Raw genomic sequence first — 8,138 nt, 5'->3', positions numbered from 1 at the left:
TGCCGGTAAACGAGATTGAAATAGGTATGCGGATACTGACGATCGAATCTCGGGCAAGTAACATACCGAAGGACAAAGGGAATGACATACGGGATTATATGAATCCTTGACACTGAGGTTCAACCGATAAGATGTTCGGAGAATATGTAGGATCCAATATGGGCATCCAGGTCCCGCTATTGGATATTGACCGAGGAGTCTCTCGGGTCATGTCTACATAGTTCTCGAACCCACAGGGTCTGCACACTTAAGGTTCGACGATGTTTTATGCGTATTTGAGTTATAGGTGTTGGTAAACGAAAGTTGTTCGGAGTCCCGGAAGATATCCAGGACGTCACGAGGAGCTCCGGAATGGTCCGGAGGTAAAGATTGTTATATAGGAAGTCCTGTTTTGGTCACCGGAAAAGTTTCGGGCTCATCGGTAGTGTACCGGGAGTGCCGGGAGGGGTGCCGGGGACCATCAGGAGGGGTGTCACGCCCCATGGGGTCTCATGGGTATGGGAAGAGATAAACCAGCCCCTAGTGGGCTGGAATAAGTTCCCACTAAGGCCCATAAGGTTTGAGAAGGAAAAAACACAAGGTGGAAAGAGTTTCCAAGTGGGAAGGTGGAATCCTACTCCAAGTAGGATTGGAGTAGGACTCCTCCACCTCCAATTTCGGCCAAACCTTGAGGGTTTGAGGCTGCCTCCTCCCCTCCCTCCCTCCTATATATACTAGAGGTATTGAGGGATTTTGAGAAAAAACTTTTGCCACAGCAGCCCGACCACATACCTCCACGGTTTTTCCTCTAGATCGCGTTTCTGCGGAGCTCGGGCGGAGCCCTGCTGAGATAAGATCACCACCAACCTCCGGAGCACCGTCACGCTGCCGGAGAACTCATCTACCTCTCCGTCTCTCTTGCTGGATCAAGAAGGCCGAGATCATCGTCGAGCTGTACGTGTGCTGAACGCGGAGGTGCCGTCCGTTCGGCACTAGATCGTGGGACTGATCGCGGGACGGTTCGCGGGGCGGATCGAGGGACGTGAGGACGTTCCACTACATCAACCGCGTTCACTAACGCTTCTGCTGTGCGATCTACAAGGGTACGTAGATCGAATATCCCCTCTCGTAGATGGACATCACCATGATAGGTCTTCGTGCGCGTAGGAAATTTTTTGTTTCCCATGCGACGTTCCCCATCAGTGGCATCATGAGCTAGGTTCATGCGTAGATGTCTTCTCGAGTAGAACACAAAAGTTTTTGTAGATGGTGATGTGCGTTTTGCTGCCCTCCTTAGTCTTTTCTTGATTCCGCGGTATTGTTGGATCGAAGCGGCTCGGACCGACATTACTCATACGCTTACGAGAGACTGGTTTCATCGCTACGAGTAACTCCGTTGCTCAAAGATGACTGGCGGGTGTCAGTTTCTCCAACTTTAGTTGAACCGGAATTGACCAAGGAGGTCATTGGATGAGGTTAAATAGCAATTCATATATCTCCTTTGTGGTGTTTACGTAAGTAAGATGCGATCCTACTAGATACCCATGGTCACCACGTAAAACATGCAACAACAATTAGAGGACGTCTAACTTGTTTTTGCAGGGTATGCTTGTGATGTGATATGGCCAACGATGTGATGTGATATATTGGATGTATGAGATGATCATGTTGTAATAGTTAATATCGACTTGCACGTCGATGGTACGGCAACCGGCAGGAGCCATAGGGTTGTCTTTAAACTAACGTTTGTGCTTGCAGATGCGTTTACTATATTGCTAGGACGTAGCTTTAGTAGTAATAGCATGAGTAGCACGACAACCCCGATGGCAACACGTTGATGGAGATCATGATGATGGAGATCATGGTGTGACGCCGGTGACAAGAAGATCGTGCCGGTGCTTTGGTGATGGAGATCAAGAAGCACATGATGATGGCCATATCATGTCACTTATGAATTGCATGTGATGTTAATCCTTTATGCACCTTATCTTGCTTAGAACGACGGTAGCATTATGAGGTGATCTCTCACTAAAATTTCAAGACGAAATTGTGTTCTCCCCAACTGTGCACCGTTGCGACAGTTCTTTGTTTCGAGACACCACGTGATGATCGGGTGTGATAGACTCAACGTTCACATACAACGGGTGCAAAACAGTTGCACACGGGGAACACTCGGGTTAAGCTTGACAAGCCTAGTATGTGCAGACATGGCCTCGAAACACATGAGACCGAAAGGTCGAGCATGAATCGTATAGTTGATATGATTAGCATAGAGATGCTTACCACTGAAACTATTCTCGACTCACGTGATGATCGGACTTGAGATAGTGGATTTGGATCATGTACCACTCAAATGACTAGAGAGATGTACTTTTTGAGTGGGAGTTCTTAAGTAATATGATTAATTGAACTAATTGTCATGAACATAGTCTAATGGTCTTTGCGAATTACGATGTAGCTTGCGCTATAGCTCTACTGTTTTTTATATGTTCCTAGAGAAAATTTAGTTGAAAGTTGATAGTAGCAAACTTTGCAGACTAAGTCTGTAAAACCGAGGATTGTCCTCGTTGCTGCGCAGAAGGCTTATGTCCTTAATGCACCACTCGGTGTGCTGCACCTCGAGCGTCGTCTGTGGATGCTGTGAACATCCGACATACACGTTTCTGATGACTACACGATAGTTCAGTGCAAAATACTTAATGGCTTACAAGCAAGGCGCCGAAAACGTTTTGAAACGTCACGAAACATAAGTGTTGTTCTAAAGAGATGAAATTGTGATTTCATGCTTGTGCCCTTGTTAAGAGGTACGAGACCTCCAACAAGATTCTTTGTCCACAAAGTAAAGGAGAAAAGCTCAATCGTTGAGCGTGTGCTCAGATTGTCTGAGTACGACAATCGCTTGAATCAAGTGGGAGTTAATCTTCCAGATGAGACAGTGATGGTTCTCCAAAGTCACTGCCACCAAGCTGTGAGAGCTTCGTGATGAACTATAACATATCAAGGATAGATACAATGATCCTTGAGCGATTCGCGATGTTTGACACTGCGAACGTAGAAATCAAGAAGGAGCATCAATAGTTGATGGTTAGTAAAACCACTAAGTTTCAAGAAAGGCAAGGGCTAGAAGGGATACTTCGTGAAACGGCAAAACAGTTGCTGCACTAATGAAGAGACCCAAGATTAAACCCAAACCCGAGACTAAGTGCTTCTGTAATGAGGGGAACATTCACTGAGGCGGAGCAACTCTAGATACTTGGTAGATAAGAAGGCTGGCAAAAGTCGAAAGAAGTATGTTTGATATACATGATGTGTACTTTACTAGTACTCCTAGTAGCATGAGGGTATTGGATACCGGTTCGGTTGCTAAGTGATTAGTAACACGTAATGATAGCTACAGCATAAACGGAGACTAGCTAAAGGCGAGGTGGCTATACGTGTTGGAAGTGTTTCCAAGATTGATATGATCAAAACGTCGCACGCTCTCTCTACCATCGGGATTGGTGTTAAACCTAAATAATTGTTATTTGGTGCTTGCGTTAAGCATGAACATGATTGGATCGTGTTTATTGCAATACGATTATTCATTTAAAGAGAATAATGGTTATTATATTTGCTTGAATAATCACCTTCAATGGTTTATTGAATCTCGATCGTAGTGTTACACATGTTCATGATATTGTTGCCAAAAGACACGAGGTAATGATGATAGTACCACTTACTTGTGGCACTGCCGCTTGAGTCATGTTGGTATAAATTGCATGAAGAGGCTCCATGCTGATGGATCTTTATACTCACTTGATTTTGAATCACTAGTGATATGCAAATCATACCACATGAGCAAGGCCTTGTTTTCATTGAGATGAAACAAGATAGTAACTTGTTGGCAGTGATACATTTTGATGTATGCAGTCCAATGGGTGCTGAGGCACGCAGTGGATATCATTATGTTCTTACTTCAATGACGATTTGAGTAGATACAAGAGTATTTACTTAATGAATCACAAATCTGAAATATTGAAAAGTTCAATTCTGTTTCAGAGTGAAGTTCGTTGTAACAAGAGGATAAACGGTCTACAATATGATCATAGAAATGAATATCTAAGTTACGAGTTTTGGTATGCGGTTAAGACAAATGTAGAAATTGTTTCGCAGTTCATGCCACCTGGAACATCATAGTGTGATGATGTGTCTAAACGTCATAGCCACGCACTATTTGGTATGGTGCATGCTATGATGTCTCTTATCGAATTACGAGTATCGTTTATGGGTTATACATTAGAGACAACCGCATTCACTTTAAATAGGGCACCGCGTATTTCCGTTGAGATGACACAGTATAGACTGAGGTTTAGAGAAATCTAAACTGTCGTTTCTTGAAAGTTTGGGGCTTCGACACTTATGTGAAAAAGTTTCAGTCTGATAAGCTCGAACCCAAAGCGGATAAATGCATCTTCATAGGATATCCAAAATAGTTGGGTACATCTCCTATCTCAGATCCGAAAGCAAAGTGTTTGTTTCTAGAAACAGATCCTTTCTCGAGGAAAGGTTTCTCTCGAAAGAATTGAGTGGGAGGGTGGTAGAACTTGATGAGGTTATTGAACCATCACTTCAACCAGTGTGTAGCAAGGCGCAGGAAGTTGTTCCTATGGCGCCTACACCAATTGAAGTGAAAGCTGATGATGGTGATCATCGAGCATCGGATCAAGTTACTACAAGCCTCGTAGGTTGACAAGGTCGCGTACTACTGCAGAGTGGTACGGTAACCCTGTCTTGGAGGTCATGTTGTTGAGCAACAGTGAACCTACAAGTTATGGGGAAAGCAATGGTGGGCCCGGATTCCGACAAATGGCTGGAAGCCATGAAATCCGAGAGAGGATCCATGTATGAAAACAAAGTGTAGACTTTGGAAGAACTACTTGATGGTCATAGGACTATTGAGTAAAGATGAATCTTTAAAAGGAAGACAGACGATGATGGTGATAAGTCACTATTAAGAAAAGCTCGACTTGTCACAAATATGTTTCCGACAAGATCAAAAAGTTGACTATGATGAGACATTGTCACTCGTAGCAATGCTGAAAGTCTGTTAGAATTATGTTAGTAGTTGCTGCATTATTTATGAAATATTGCACGTAGGATGTCAAAACATTGTTTCCTTGACGGTTTCCTTGAGCAAACATTGTATGTGATACAACCAGGAGGTTTGGTCGATCCTAAAGATACTAGCAAGTATGCAAGCTCCAGTGATCCTTCAATGGACTGGTGCAAGCATATCGGAGTTGGAATATACACTTTGATGAGATGATCAAAGATTTTGGGTTTGTACAAGGTTTATGAGAAACTTGTATTTCCAAAGAAGTGAGTGGGAGCACTATAGAATTTCTGATAAGTATATGTGGTTGACATATTGTGGATCATAAGTAATGTAGAATTTCTGTAAATCATACAAGGTTGTTTGAAAGGAGTTTTTCAAAGGAATACCTGGATTGAATCACTGATCAGCGGTCAAAGTTCTCCTTAGTAACTAAACAGACTAAGGAATTTTTCTCGATTATGGAGGTGGTTAAAGAGTTCGTCGTAAAGGGTTACGTCGATGCAAGCTTTGACACTAATCCGAATAACTATGAGTAGTGAAACGGATTCGTATAGTAGAGTAGATATTTGGAGCATTTCCGAATAGCACGTAGTAGCAGCATCTATAAGATGACATAAAGATTTGTAAAGAACGCACGGATCTGAAAGTTCCAGAACCGTTGACTAAAACCTCTCTCACGAGCAAGACATGATCAGACCCCAGAACTATATGGGTGTTGGATTCGTTGGAATCACATGGTGATGTGAACTAGATTATTGACTCTAGTGCAAGTGGGAGACTATTGGAAATATGCCCTAGAGGCAATAATAAATTAGTTATTATTATATTTCTTAGTTCATGATAATCGTTTATTATCCATGCTATAATTATATTGATTGGAAACACAATACTTGTGTGGATACATAGAGAAAACACTGTCCCTAGTAAGCCTCTAGTTGACTAGCTCGTTGATCAAAGATGGCCAAGGTTTCCTGGCCATAGGAAAGTGTTGTTACTTGATAACGGGATCACATCATTAGGAGAATCATGTGATGGACTAGACCCAGACTAATAAACGTAGCATGTTGATCGTGTCATTTTGTTGCTACTGTTTTCTGCGTGTCAAGTATTTGTTCCTATGACCATGAGATCATATAACTCACTGACACCGGAGGAATGCTTTGTGTGTATCAAACATCGCAACGTAACTGGGTGACTATAAATATGCTCTACAGGTATCTCCGAAGGTGTTCATTGAGTTAGTATGGATCGAGACTGGGATTTGTCACTCCGTGTGACGGAGAGGTATCTCGGGGCCCACTCGCTAATACAACATCACACACAAGCCTTGCAAGCAATGTGACTTAGTGTAAGTTGCGGGGTCTTGTATTACGGAACGAGTAAAGAGACTTGCCGGTAAACGAGATTGAAATAGGTATGCGGATACTGACGATCGAATCTCGGGCAAGTAACATACCGAAGGACAAAGGGAATGACATACGGGATTATATGAATCCTTGACACTGAGGTTCAACCGATAAGATGTTCGGAGAATATGTAGGATCCAATATGGGCATCCAGGTCCCGCTGTTGGATATTGACCGAGGAGTCTCTCGGGTCATGTCTACATAGTTCTCGAACCCGCAGGGTCTGCACACTTAAGGTTCGACGATGTTTTATGCGTATTTGAGTTATAGGTGTTGGTAACCGAAAGTTGTTCAGAGTCCCGAATGAGATCCAGGATGTCACGAGGAACTCCAGAATGGTCCGTAGGTAAAGATTGATATATAGGAAGTCCTATTTTGGTCACCGGAAAAGTTTCGGGCTCATCGGTAGTGTACCGGTAGTGCCGGGAGGGGTGTCAGGGACCATCGGGAGGGGTGTCACGCCCCAAGGGGTCTCATGGGCTATGGAAAGAGATAAACCAGCCCCTAGTGGGCTGGAATAAGTTCCCACTAAGGCCCATAAGGTTTGAGAAGGAAAAAACACAAGGTGGAAAGTGTTTCCAAGTGGGAAGGTGGAATCCTACTCCAAGTAGGATTGGAGTAGGACTCCTCCACCTCCAATTTCGGCCAAACCTTGAGGGTTTGAGGCTGCCTCCTCCGATCCCTCCCTCCTATATATACTAGAGGTATTGAGGGTTTTCGAGAAAAAACTTTTGCCACGGCAGCCAGACCACATACCTCCACGGTTTTTCCTCTAGATCGCGTTTCTGCGGAGCTCGGGCAGAGCCCTGCTGAGATAAGATCACCACCAACCTCCGGAGCGCCGTCACGCTGCCGGAGAACTCATCTACCTCTCCGTCTCTCTTGCTGGATCAAGAAGGCCGATATCATCGTCGAGCTGTACGTGTGCTGAACGCGGAGGTGCCGTCCGTTCGGCACTAGATCGTGGGACTGATCGCGGGGCGGATCGAGGGACGTGAGGACGTTCCACTACATCAACAGCGTTCACTAACGCTTCTGCTGTGCAATCTACAAGGGTACGTAGATCGAATATCCCCTCTCATAGATGGACATCACCATGATAGGTCTTCGTGCGCGTAGGAATTTTTTTCCCATGCGACGTTCCCCATCACTATCATGAATTTGGTAGGCTCACCCCCGCTCATGGTTAATGGAACTATCTTGACCTTGGAACACGTGATGCAAAGGCTTGATGCTATTGAAAACAAAATTGCCACAGTTGAACTTATTGAGGGTTTGGATCGAAAGATCCACAATCAAATTACTCAGTACGGATCCAAAGTGGGAAACTTTTTGAAAAATTTAAGGGAGAAGGAACTTATAGTTAATGATTCTTCTAGAATTGGCAAATTAGAAGATGTCATAACCAACTTGGGTTCCGCTTATGCCGCTGTGCAAAATACTCCAAATCTCACTCTCAAAAAGACCGTCAAGCCTGTTTTTGTTCCTAAAGCTAGTGGTGAGTCATCCAATAAAGATGAAGATCTTAAGATGATAAATGATCATGCTACATATGGTTTGAGCACCAAAGATGACTATACGTGATTCCATCACCTTTCGCCTAGGTAAGGGCGTTAAACAAAAGCGCTTGTTGGGAGGAAACCCAACGAATCTATCCT

Source organism: Hordeum vulgare, chromosome 3H, assembly GCF_904849725.1.
Source record: "Hordeum vulgare subsp. vulgare chromosome 3H, MorexV3_pseudomolecules_assembly, whole genome shotgun sequence".
Taxonomy (NCBI): domain Eukaryota; kingdom Viridiplantae; phylum Streptophyta; class Magnoliopsida; order Poales; family Poaceae; genus Hordeum; species Hordeum vulgare.
Note: the sequence above shows the minus strand (reverse complement) of the source record.